Source organism: Lampris incognitus, chromosome 2, assembly GCF_029633865.1.
Source record: "Lampris incognitus isolate fLamInc1 chromosome 2, fLamInc1.hap2, whole genome shotgun sequence".
Classification (NCBI taxonomy): Eukaryota; Metazoa; Chordata; class Actinopteri; order Lampriformes; family Lampridae; genus Lampris; species Lampris incognitus.
The window spans coordinates 14,677,329-14,690,972 of record NC_079212.1 but is presented as its reverse complement, the minus strand read 5'-3'; positions in this window follow the sequence as shown (position 1 = coordinate 14,690,972).

Sequence of the window (13,644 nt, the reverse complement as noted above, 5' to 3'; positions counted from 1 at the left end):
AGCGCGCCATCGCGCTTTGTCATTCCGCGCTCCGAAGAGACTTCTGAGGATCTGCACACTTCCGGATCCCACCGCTGCCACCAATGTAACCGGTTAACTTCTTGCCCGGTGCGGGATTTGATACGGCGTGTACTGCACCACAAGGCGACATCACTAACCGCTCGGCTAAAGGGTCAGACCCGTTAGCGAGGGACTAACGTGTCTTATTAGTAGTTTACACATGCATAATTACGAATAAAAAATCAGCAGTGCAAAAAATACAAGGCAACAAACTGCATTCAAGAAAACAATCGTAATATGTTACAGCCTGGCTGGTGAGCCTGCAACATAAAAGGGAGGCTGACACAAACTTTGGTTTCCAATAAATAGAAAAATTTAACTGTTAATAAACATTATTCAATGGATGGAACATCTTCTCCTGTATTTTCACAATGTGTGTCTGTGTGAGAGTCTATAAACGGCCAAACTAAAGCTTGGGGCCTTGATTCTTTTTGGAGGTTATTGGGGATGATCAGGGGCACCTATAAAAAATAGCAGAAAATTAAATTAAAATTATGCATAATTATGCATAAATATGCATTTTTCTAAAAATGGCTAAAAACCACTTCTCGGAATTTCAAATGATTCTGAGCATCTTTGATTTTTTCACCTATATAAAAAAAATTTCTGGGACTTAGAAATGTTTTGGCATTATGCAAAATATGCATTTTTGCAAAAATGCACTTATGATCCTAATTTTTTTGGGAGGTGGTAGGTACTGTTCCAGAGAGGACCAGAAAAATAGCAGAAAATTAAAATATAATTATAATAATTATGCATACTTATGCATTGTCTAAAAATGGCTAAAAAACACTTTTCTCGGCATTTCAGATTATTCTGAGCATTTGGGGGGAGGGAGTTGGAGTGGGGGGGGGGGTTTAGGGGCAGGGGGAAGGCGGTTAGCTGGCAGGATGAAGAGGAGGGAGATTTAGACGGGTGGATAACCAAACCGCTACATTGTAGCGGGGTTCTTCTAGTCATTCTCATAATATAGTGAACCTGATTGCTTTTTTTGAGCATCCATACTGGGTCAAATAAAATAACACAGTAAATATGCCATACTTATCGTAAAAAGACTGTCCGCTGACTGAATAAAGGGCAAGCTTCCCTGAATTTTTTTGGGTGCTGCCTATAGACAGAGTTTTTTACAAGGCCTGTTTGGTTTGTGTTACAATATTGGCAAAGCCAAGGTTATGTGTGTGCTCTTATACTGATGTCACCACGAGACGGCGATGTTGTATTGAGTCCCCGGAGGAAACCCACGCAGAACATGCAAACTCCACACAGAGGACGACCCGGGATGACCCACCAAGGTTGGACTAACCCAGGGCTCGAACCCAGGACCTTCTTGCTGTGAGGCGACCGCGCTAACTACTTTGCCACTGTGCCGCCACGATTAAATGACTATAAAATAAGGAGCAAAATAATCCAGTGAGTCAAGTAAATTATTTATGAGACAGCACAAGCCTGTTTCATGCCATAAGCAACCATCAATATATAGTATGTACACTGCTCAAAAAAATAAAGGGAACACATAAGAAATGCAATGTAGCTCCAAGTCAATCACACTTTTGAGATGTCAACCTGTCCGGTTAGGAAGCAACACTGATTTGTGAATCAATTTCAGCTGTTGGTAAATTGTCTAATTTCCACCTGGTGGAAATTAGACAATTTGCAAGACAACCCCTATAAAAGGAATGGATTTGCAGGTGGTGGCCACAGACCATTTGCCTGTCCTCATCTTTTCTGGCCGATCTTTGGTTAGTTTTTCATTTTGCTAGTGCCCTCACCACTAGAGGTGGCATGAGGCGGTATCTGCAACCTACAGAAGTTGCTCAGGTAGTGCAGCTCATCCAGGATGGCACATCAATGCGTGCTGTGGCAAGAAGATTTGATGTGTCTCCCAGCACAGTGTCCAGAGCATGGAGGAGGTACCAGGAGACAGGCCAGTACACCAGGAGACGTGGAGGGGGCCGCAGGAGGACAACAACCCCACAGCAGGACCGCTATCTGGTCCTTTGTGCAAGGAGGAACAGGAGGAGCACTGCCGGAGCCCTACAAAACGACCTTCAACAGGCCACTAATGTGCAGGTTTCTGCTCAAACAGTGAGAAACAGAATGCGTGAGGATGGTATGAGGGCCCGACGTCCACAATTGGGGCCTGTGCTCACAGCCCAACACCGTGCAGCCCGACTGACCTTTGCCAGAGAACATCTTGGTTGGCAGATTCGCCATTGGCGCCCTGTGCTCTTCACAGATGACAGCAGGTTCACACTGAACACATGTGACAGACGTGAGAGAGTCTGGAGATGCTGTGGAGAACGTTCTGCTGCCTGCAACATCCCCCAGCATGACCGGTTTGGCGGTGGGTCAGTGATGGTCTGGGGAGGCATATCCTTGGAGGGCCGCACAGACCTCTACGTGCTACCCAGAGGTACCATGACTGCCATTAGGTACCGGGATGAGATCCTCAGACCCATTGTCAGACCATATGCTGGTGCAGTGGGCCCTGGGTTCCTGCTCATGCATGACAATGCTCGTCCTCATGTGGCCAGAGTGTGTCAGCAGTTCCTGTATGTCGAGGGCATTGATGCTATGGACTGGCCTGCACGTTCCCCAGACCTGAATCCAATCGAGCACCTCTGGGACATCATGTCTCGTACCATCCGCCAACGCGATGTCGCACCACAGACTGTCCAGGAGTTGACCGATGCCCTGATCCAGGTCTGGGAGGAGATCCCTCAGGAGACCATCCGTCGTCTCATCAGGAGCATGCCCAGACGTTGTAGGGAGTGCATACAGGCACGTGGAGGCCACACACACTACTGAGCCTCATTTTGAATCGTCTTGAAGAATTTCCACAGAAGTTGGATCAGCCTATGTTCTCATTTTCCACTTTGATTTTGAGTATGATTCTGAATCCAGACCTTAATGGGCTAATGATTTTGATTTCCATTGATCATTCTTAGGTTATTTTGCTCTAAACACATTCCTCTGTCTAATAAATAAAGATTTTCAGCTGAAATATTTCATTCATCGAGGTCTATATTGTGTTTTTAGGTGTTCCCTTTATTTTTTTTGAGCAGTGTATATATCTCTCATCTCATCTTCAGCCACTTTTCCGGGGCTGGGTCGCGGTGGCAGCAAGCTAAGTAGGGCACTACAGACGTCCCTCTCTCCAGCAACGCCCTCCAGCTCCTCCTGGGGGATCCCAAGGTGTTCCCAGGCAAGATTGGACATGTAGTCCCTCCAGCGAGTTCTGGGTCTACCCGGGGTCTCCTTCCAAAGGAAGGCGCCCAGGAGGCATCCTAAGCAGATGCCCGAACCATGTCCAAGCTCTCTCTGGATGTCCGAGCTCCTCACCCTATCTCTAAGGCTGAGCCCAGACTCCCTACGGAGGAAACTAATTTCAGCCGCTTGTATCCGCGATCTCACCCTTTCGCTCACTACCCAAAGCTCATGATCATAAGTGAGGATTGGAACGAAGATTGACAGGTAAATTGAGAGCTTTGCCTTCCGGCTCAGCTCCTTCTTCGCCACATTGGTCCGGTACAACATCTGCATTACTGCTGATGCTGCACCAATCCGTGCAGCAGGATTGGTGCAGCATCAGCACTAATCCTGTCTCTATTTTTTTTTATTGAGCAATAGCATTTTGCATTTATGGATGTAGCTGTGAATGTCACATCTTGAACGTAATGCACCAAAGCATATTGAAGTCCCTGTTGTCTGGCTTTAGAAGATATTCGAGACCACTGGCTCCAGAAATGCTGGCTGATAGAGTCTAGACTAGCTAATGTCAAGTCTGTGGAGGCTAGCAGCCATGCTAACGTTGGCAGCCATTGGTAAAAATACCTACCTTTAATCCGTTTTTAGACGTTATGTGCTGGCTATTCCCTCCACTGTACAAACACTTGTTCACTGTATGCTTTTTACATTTTTTAAGAATCAAAATTATGAGTTTTAATGTTAACTACGTGTACAAGTTTTCAATGTTTTTCTATGGGAATGGACCCTCTCAGAGCTTTGTTTGTCTAACCTAGCAACAGTAACATAGGAAAGCGGGACATGGGCGGGACTTAACAAAGGATCAATTTTGCCAAGAGGTGAAATATAAAGAGAGAAAAGTAGAGAGCCAAGAACTGAGCCCTGAGGTATGCCATATTTAACATCAGAGAATTTTGATGTAATATTACTATAGCAGACACAATGTGTTCTTCCAGATAAGTAAGACTTAAGCCAAGAGAGCTAAGCCAGAGACACCAAAACAACAATTTAATCTGTCCAATAGTATACAGTGATCAGTGGTGTCAAAGGCTGCACTGAGGTCCAGTAGTAGAAGCACAGAAGTGGAATCAGAGTCCATACCTAGTAAAAGATCGTTCACCACTCTGGTCAGAGCAGTTTCAGTGGAGTGACAGGGCCTAAAAGTCGATTGAAAAGGTTCATATAGATGGTTTTCTTCTATATGGGTCGAAAGTTGTTGCTACACAACTCTCTCTAGTACTTTAAAAAAGAATGGCAGATTAGAGACTGGTCGATAGTTATTAAGAGACCCTGGCTCTAGGTGCAGTTTTTTTAAGTAGAGGTTTAACCACAGCTGTCTTAAAACTGCTGGGAACAATGCCAGTAGTAAGTGATAAATTAACAAAGTCTAACATTGTAGGTCCCAGAAAAGGCCAGAGGTCTTTAAAAAGTTTTGCTGGTAAGAGGTCAAGTAGGCAAGTAGTTGTTTTAGAAGCTGAAAGGAGTTTAGTCAAAGTATCAAGAGAGATAGACTCAAAAGCTGTAATAACAGGGACTATCAGTGACTCATTGTATAGATATGAATTTGGTAAGACAGGATCTTCAGGAGTAGCTGGAGTTGAAGAACTAATTTTGTTTAAGATCTCATCAACATTATTGCAGAAAAAAATATAGAAATTCATGGGCCGTGAGTGGTGAGCAGCTAATAGATGGCTGCTTTTTACTAAGTTTAGATAGTGTCAAAGAGAAATCTGGGGTTATGTTTCTTAATATTAAGTGAGAGCGATATACTGTTTTTGCAGCAGATAAAGCGCATTTGTATTTCAATAAACACTCATGCCACAATAGGTAAAAAAAAGAAGTCCAATTTTGATTTTCACCATTTACGTTCCAGTCTCCTGCAGGCCCGCTTAAGAGCACATGTCTCATTGTTAAACCAGGGTGTAGGCCTCTTTAATCGCCTAGCTCTGGTAGTGAGAGGTGCAACTGAATCAAGGAGACTAGAGAGGGCCACATTTAAGTCACTAGGGAAATTTTCAACAGTCAGTAACCACAGTGAAAGGAGCCAAGAGTTTAGGCAGCTGCTGGCCAAATGCAGCTAGTGTGGGACCAGTTTGGCGAGTGGCAATTACATCTGTGCTGACATTAACTAGACAGGCCAATAATGCTTCAAATTTGATGAGAAAATGATCTGACAAAGCAGATGTGGTAGGCAAGACATTCAGATCAGAAACAGCTATCCCTTTAGATAAAACCAAATCAAGGGTGTTACCACTGCAATGAGTCGACTCTTGAACAAACTGAGTGAACCCAAAAGTATCAACTAGTGCCAGAAAGGCTTTACTTAGAGGATCAGCAGCCTTATTCAGATGAATATTGAAATCACCAAGAATTAGAATATCATCAGAGTGAGTAACAAGGTCTGAGACAAATTCTCCAAATTCTTTAAGAAATAACGAGTAACAGCCAGGAGGCTGACAGAGTATCACAATTTGGACTGAGCTAAGTCTATTCTTGGCTGAGGGAGATGGACCAAGAACAAGAGCCTCAATCAGTTCATCTGGGTACAACATTTATTGACAGATACATTTCATCACTCAGCTATGTGACATCTTCAGTCTAAACTGACTGCAGATATCCCCACCCCTTATAACATGATGCTTCCACTGCTAGTTCCTTCCTGGACAATGTTGAGCTAGAAAGGACAGGCATTGACCTTGGCACTACAGGGCATCTGCAACTCATTGCCAGACTAGCAGGTTACATACTTTACAACTTCTCACAATTTATGAAAAAGAAATATGCCTTGTTTTTTTTCTCTTCAAAATGTGTATTTATGTTCTGTTAGTTTCTGCAGTTGTGACTGTGTGAAGATCAATGCCAATATCAGAAAATTTTGTAGTTGTGTCATATAGCCCTGAAGTACCAAATTTTCAACATGTTATATTTCCAATTCACTGATGGCGCAGTGGTTGGCATGGTCACCTCACAACAAGAAGGTCCTGGGTTCGAGCCCTGGGATTGTCCAACCTTGGGGGTTGTCCCAGATTGTCCTCTGTGTGGAGTTTGCATGTTCTTCCCGTGTTTGCGTGGGTTTCCTCCCAAAGTCCAAAGACATGTAAGTCAGGTGAATCGGCCATACTAAATTGTCCCTAGGTATGAATGTGTGTGTGTGTGGGCCCTGTGATGGCCTGGCAGCCTGTCCAGGGTGTCTACACGCCTGTCGCCCAATGACTGCCGAAATAGGCTCCAGCATCCCCGTGACCCTGAGAGCAGAATAAGCGGTTCAGATAATGGATGCATGGATGGATGATATTCTAATTTTTGTAATGACAACAGTGGTAAATCTGTTGCCTTTCTCTTAATACAGGCACTGGTCTGAAGATTCCTCCTGCTGCACAGCAGGCTTTACAAATGAGTGGAACCATCCCCTTTGGCCAGGTACAACAGGTCTGGCTTTAGATGCTACACATCAGTTTGTAGTCCCTTGTAGAGCTGGGTAGTATACTAATAGATATCCATCATGAGACTAGATGTTATGATCATAGAAGGTTTAATCAGTTCATCTGGACACAATGTTTATTGGGGGAATTTTTTATCACTCATCCAAATGACCACCTCAGTCTCAACTGACTGCAGGTATCCCCATCCTTGTAAAGAATACAGTGGCATGTTGACAGAAAACGACTGGTTTCAAGCAATTTGCTGTGACCATTAAACTAGAGTTACAATGTCTTTAAGCACGCTCAATAATCCAGGTAAGAAAATCACAAAAAGTTGAATCAGTTCACCTGGACATGTTTATTGAGTGAAATGTTGCATCACTCAGCTCTAAGTGACCTCTGAGAGTACATCTGTCACCATCTTACAATGCTGATTCCAACTATTCCCCAACCTCTGTGAATATTACACATTATTGTAACTAGTTAATGGTCATGACAGTTTGCATATGAAACCGATCGTTGGTTAAGTCGTTATGCAACTGTGGCATTTATAAGGGTGAGCATACCTGCAGTGAGTTGAGACTGAAGAAGTCACTTGGATGAGTGATGAAAAGTTTCTCCCACTAAACGTGTGAAGATGAACTAATTCAGCCTTCTGTGATTTCCTTACCTGCATTATTGAGTATGCATAAAGACAATGATGCTGTGTGCTCTTAAAGGCTGTATTAATAATAAAGCAATACAATTTTCTGAACTTAGTACCGTTTTAGCTGATTGAAATGAACAATACCTGTACCTGCTCTATCGACATTAATAAACACTTCTCAGAATCTTGTGTAAATATATTGACATCAATAATCATCCCCATAATATCACATTATCGAAACGAAATAGTGATATTTGATTTTGTCACTATTGCCCAGCCCTACTCCCTTGGTTATCCTCAGCTCCACAGCCTTCATGTACACCTAATAGACATTACATTACAATCATTTAGCCGACACTTTTATCCAAAGCGACTTACAATAAGTGCATTTAACGTAGGAAATCAGGAGAACTACTAGTCATCAGAGGTCATAAGTGCATCTAAAAAGGCAGCTAAGAGCAAAACCAGTGCTAAAGTAAAAGTGCAAGAATGAGATTATTTTTTTAAAAAAAAGAGGGAATACAATAAGTGCTAAGAACAAGTAACAGGGTAGTAGTTCTTAAAGAGGTGAGTTTTCAACCTGTGCCGAAAGATAGGCAGCGACTCTGCTGTCCTGACATCAGTGGGGAGTTCATTCCACCATTGTAGGGCCAGGACAGAAAAGAGCCGTGACCAGGTTGATCGGCAGCAAGGGCCTCCGAGCGATGGGGCAACCAGGCATCCTGAGGCAGCAGAGCGAAGTGGTCGGGCGGGGGTGTAGGGCTTGAGCATGGCCTGGAGATAGGAAGGAGCTGTTCCTTTCACTGCCCTGTAGGCTAGCACCACAGTCTTAAACTGGATGCGAGCAGCTACTGGGAGCCAATGTAGGGACATGAGAAGGGGAGTTGTGTGGGAGAACTTAGGGTGGTTGAACACCAGACGAGCTGTAGCTTTCTGAACAAGCTCCAGAGGTCTGATGGCCGACGCCGGGGCGCCAGCAAGGAAGGAGTTGCCGTAGTCCAGCCGGGAGATGACCAGAGCCTGGATGAGCACCTGTGCCATCTCGTCGGTGAGGAATGGGTGAATCCTCCTGATGTTATAGAGGAGAAATCTGCAGGAACGAGCAACCAATGCAACGTTTTCAGCAAACGACAGTTGGTCATCCAGGATCACACCCAGATTCCTCGCAGTCTGAGTTGGCATCACCACGGTGTTGTCAATGGTGATGGCCAGGTCTCGTTGCGGGCAACCTTCTGGGAGGAACATCAGCTGTCTTGTCCAGATTGAGCTTCAGGTGGTGTGTCACCATCCACTCCGAGATGTCAGTCAAGCACGCAGCAATGCATGTCTCTACTTGTGTGTCAGAGGGAGGGAAGGACAAGATCAGCTGGGTGTCATTGGCATAACAATAAGAGAAGCCATGCGAGCGAATAAAAGAACCCAGGGATGTCGTGTACATGGAAAAAAGGAGAGGACCCAGAACCGAACCCTGTGGAACGCCTGTAGTCAGTCTGCGAGGCTCCGACACAGATCCCCTCCATGTCACCTGGTAGGAGCGACCCGTCAGGTAGGTTGCAAACATTGAGAGTGCAGAGCCTGTGACACCCAGCCCCTCGAGGGTAGAGAGGAGGATCTGGTGGTTCACTGTGTCGAACGCAGCTGATAGGTCCAGGAGTATCAGAACAGAGGCGATAGAGTTTGCTCTTGCAGAGTGCAGCGATTCTGTCACTGCAAGGAGGGCCATCTCTGTCGAGTGACCGACCCTGAACCCAGACTGTTTGGGGTCCGGGAGGTTGTTCTGGTGGAGGTACACAGAAAGTTGGTTAAAGACAGCACGTTTTAAAGTTTTGGATAAAAAAGGTAGAAGGGAAACTGGTCTGTAGTTTTTGACGTCAGAGGGGTTAATTGGTGGTTTCTTGAGAAGGGGGGGTGACTCTAGCAGTCTTGAAGGCAGATGGAAAACATCCTGCCTGGAGGGAGGTGTTGATGAGGTGGGGTAGATAGGGAAGGAGTTCAGGTACTATAGACTGAAGAAGAGGGGAGGGGACCGGGTCAAGGGAGCATGTGGTGGGGCGACTGGATGTGATGAGGTTTAGAACACCATCGGGGGAGAGGGGAGCGAGGTGGGATAGGGTGGGACGTGGAGAGGTGAGGGAGGGTGCAGAGGGTGGGATAGTGCAAGCAGCACTAACCGGGTGGTGAGAAAAGGAGGCTCTGATGTCGTTTACCTTCTTGTCAAAGAAGCGGGCGAAGTCATCAGGGAGAAGGGAGGAAGTAGGAGGAGGTGGGGGTTGAAGAAGTGTAGAGAAGGTTTCAAAGAGTTTCTTAGGATTAGAGACAGAGGATAGGATTTTAGAGCGATAGAAGGCAGTCTTAGCAGCAGAAAGAGAGGAGGAGAAAGTTGAAAGAAGAGTTTGGAAGTTGAGAAGGTCATCTGGGAGTTTGCCTTTTCTCCATTTGCGCTCTGCCACTCTCAGGCTCCGTCTGTCAGTACGTACTGAGTCGGTCAGCCAAGGGGCAGGTGGAGTTGGACGTGCAGGCCTGGAGGTGAGGGGACAGAGATTGTCCAGAGAAGAGGAGAGGGTAGAGAGAAGATCAGTAGCAGTGTCAGGGGGAGGGAGAGAGAAAGATTCAGGTGTAGGGAGGATAGAGGAAGAAAGATCAGTGGTGGAGAGAGAGAGCAGAGGTGTCTACGGGTGGAAACCATGTGGGTAGGGGAAGGGGCTGAGGGGGGTGAAGAGAGGGAGAGAGAGTAGGACATAAAATAGTGGTCAGAGAGCTGGGAGGGGAGTAACAGAGAGATGGAAATAGGACAGTGTCTAGTAAAGATAAGGTCCAGCTGGTTGCCGGCCTTGTGGGTAGGAGGAGAGGGTGAGAGGTGAAGGTCAAAGGAGGAGAGGAAAGAGAGAAGAAGATCTAGCTTGTTACTGTGGATGTTGAAGTCACCGAGAAGGATAATTGCAGAGTCATTAACAGGGAAGTGCGAGACAAGTGTGTCAAGCTCCTCCAGAAAGTCACCAAGGGGGCCTGGTGGGTAGTACACAACCACGACTTAGATCATTATCAACAACCTTTTATTTTATTTTTTTAAAGCTGTTCCGACTCCTGTGCAGAACCCGGCTGCAAACCTCCCATTACAACCACTGGCCACACACTGCCTTCAGCTGTCCAACTTGTTCAACCCACAGTCCTAAGTGTCATTTTGGTAGTTTAAGACCTTTTTTTATTATTATTTGGCACCATTGCTTTAGATTTCCCTCAGTTTTCCATGAAACTGACAGCCCTTTTAGGTCCTGAAGCAACTTGGCTTCTAGCATTACTCAACATAGCCTTTGTTTTCCAGGAAAAATGATCCCAGATGGGATAATGAGATCAAAGAGGATGCAATTGAGTTGTTCACATTTATGTTGACAAGAACTCCACTCAGGTGAGTTGAGGTTTTACAAACTAATTTTTAGGATATGGTTAGATTTTTCTGTAACAAGAAATTTGGCTCATAAAGCAGACCATTATAATCCCAAATGAATTAATTCCTCCATGTTAACGGTCTCTCCAAATACAGGGTAATGTGTATGTGAAATGTCCCTCAATACCAGCAGCGATGGCTACTGTAAATGCCCTTCATGGATGCTGGTTTGCAGGTATATATACACACACAAGTGTGAGGTGATTTCTAAATATTTCAAATAGATGTATTTTTCAGTCTTAATAAAAACTAGGAAATTACTGGCATGCATACTGGCTGAACATAACTTAATGTCTTGTTTCTTCACTCCTAGGCAAAATGATCACAGCTGCCTACATTCCTTTACTAACCTACTATAACCTTTTCCCTGACTCAGTAACAGCAAAGCAGCTATTAATGCCAACACGTTGATAGGTCAATGCAACATTGTCCGACTGTATATACAGTACATTTTTCGTAAATTGAAATGGACATGTTAACCATTGGTTGATTGTGAATTGTTCATAAACCAGAGAATGAAGCAGTTCCTTGTTGAACCTAAATTTTCTTGATAACAATCGACCACCAATTTGCATACATTTAATTTCCATGTTTTTAAATGCAATTGTTAATGGCCGTTTCTTTAGCAGTCTAAATTTGTTTGTCCATTTTGTTTTAGATATATAAACACAATGGCGGGCGACACGGTGACGCAGTGGTTAGCATGATTGCCTCACAGCAAGAAGATTCTGAATTCGAGCCCAGGGGTAGTCCTCTATGTGGAGTTTGCATGTTCTCCCCGTGTCTGCGTGGGTTTCCTCTGGGTGCTCTGGTTTCCTCCCAGAGTCCAAAGACATGTAGGTCAGGTGAATCAGCCATACTAAATTGCCCCTAGGTATGAATGTGTGTGTGTATCGGCCCGGTGTGATGGCCTGGCGGCCTGTTCAGGGTGTCTCCCTGCCTGCTGTCCAATGACTGCTGGGATAGGCTCCAGCATCCCCCGCAACCCTGAGAGCCGGATAAGCAGTTTGGATAATGGATGGATGGATACACGATGGCATAGGTATAATCTGGAGAAATAGGCATTAAAGTATCAAAAGCAGTTTTTTGTTAACTATATAAAGAATTAATACTTATGTTCGCAAATAAAACTTGTATAATTAAGCCTTCTGTCCCCTTTTTTAAGTTTGGGTTATCACTCTATGTATTTGTATTTACACAGCCCTTTTTACTACACTTGGCCCTCTTACTTTGCAAGTTAATACTCAGCCTTATACAAGTTGTAAAAATACAGACAAATACAAGGAACCTGGTTGGTGTGTTGAACAAGCAATGTGACATTAATGGAAGGGGGGAGGTAGGAACGATAACTCACATGTACAATGCAAAAATATTAATTTAGGAAAAACAAATATTGCCCACTAAAAAAAGAAAGCCACTTTTTTTTTTTTTACATTGTTTGGATTTATTCGCCCCTTTTTTTCCCACAAATGTATCCGATTAATTACCCAACTCTTCCGAGCCGTTCCGATTTCTGCTCCACCCCCTCTCTCCCGAACCGGGGAGGGCTGCACACTACCACATGCCTCCTCCGATACATGTGGAGTCAGTCGCTAGCCACTTCTTTTCACCTGACATTGAGGAGTTTCGCCGGGGGGACGTAGCACGTGGGAGGATCATGCTATTCCCCCCAGTTTCCCCACCCCCTGAACAGGCACCCCGACTGACCAGAGGAGGCACTAGTGCAGCGACCAGGACACATTCACATCTGGCTTCCTACCCGCAGACACGGCCAATTGTGTCTGTAGGGATGCCCGACCGAGCCGGAAAAGCTACTTTATGTTATTGTAGGTTCCAATGAAATTTGTTCTCTGCATTTAACCCATCCTATTGTATCAGAGCAATGGGCAGCAGCAGCGCCCGGGGACCATCTCCAGTTCTTCTATCCATTGCCTTGGTCAAGCGTACAGGCAGGAGTGTTAACCCTAACATGCATGTCTAAAGGCGAAAAGTGCATTTGGATGTTGGGTCAAAACTTTTATCCTCAATTATCTTCTGTTCTGAACTCAACCTTCGATATTTTAACAGTAAGTTTTTCTTAAATGGGTAGTTTTAATTAAAATAGGGCTGCTATGTACCTAGGCCTCAAAAACACTATCAGTTGGGTGTCTGGGTAGCGTAGTGGTCTATTCTGTTGGCTACCAACATGGGGATCACCAGTTCGAATCTCCTTGTTACCTCCGGCTTGAGCAGGCGTCCCTACAGATACAATTGGCGGTGTCTGCTGGTGGGAAGCCTTATGTGGGTATGTGTCCTGGTCGCTGCGCTAGTGCCTCCTCTGGTCCGTCAGGGCGCCTGTTCGGGGGGGGGGGGACTGGGGGGAATAACATGATCTTTCCACATGCTACGTACCCCTGGCGAAACTCCTCACGGTCAGGTGAAAAGAAGCGGCTGGCGAGTCCACATGTATCGGAGGAGGCATGTGGTACTCTGCAGCCCTCCCCAGATCGGCAGAGGGAGTGGAGCAGTGACTGGGACAGCTCAGAAGAGTGGGGTAATTGGACAGGTACAATTGGGGAGAAAAAAAGGGGAGGGCACTAAGTTTTTTCCTTGTAATCTCCCCAGTATTAACCACCGCAGAGGCTGGCTCACAGACCATGTGGCTTCCCATTCTTAGACACGTAACCATGACTGTGTGCCACTTTACTGGTGATTTTGTTTGAGGTTCTGCTCTTTACAGAACCACCCAAATGTCCAATTACTGAAGCTATGGGGAAGTTCTTGTCTCCTGTCTATCCATAGTAATGTCAAGGGCTTGGACACATGACAGAATATTATATCCTCTT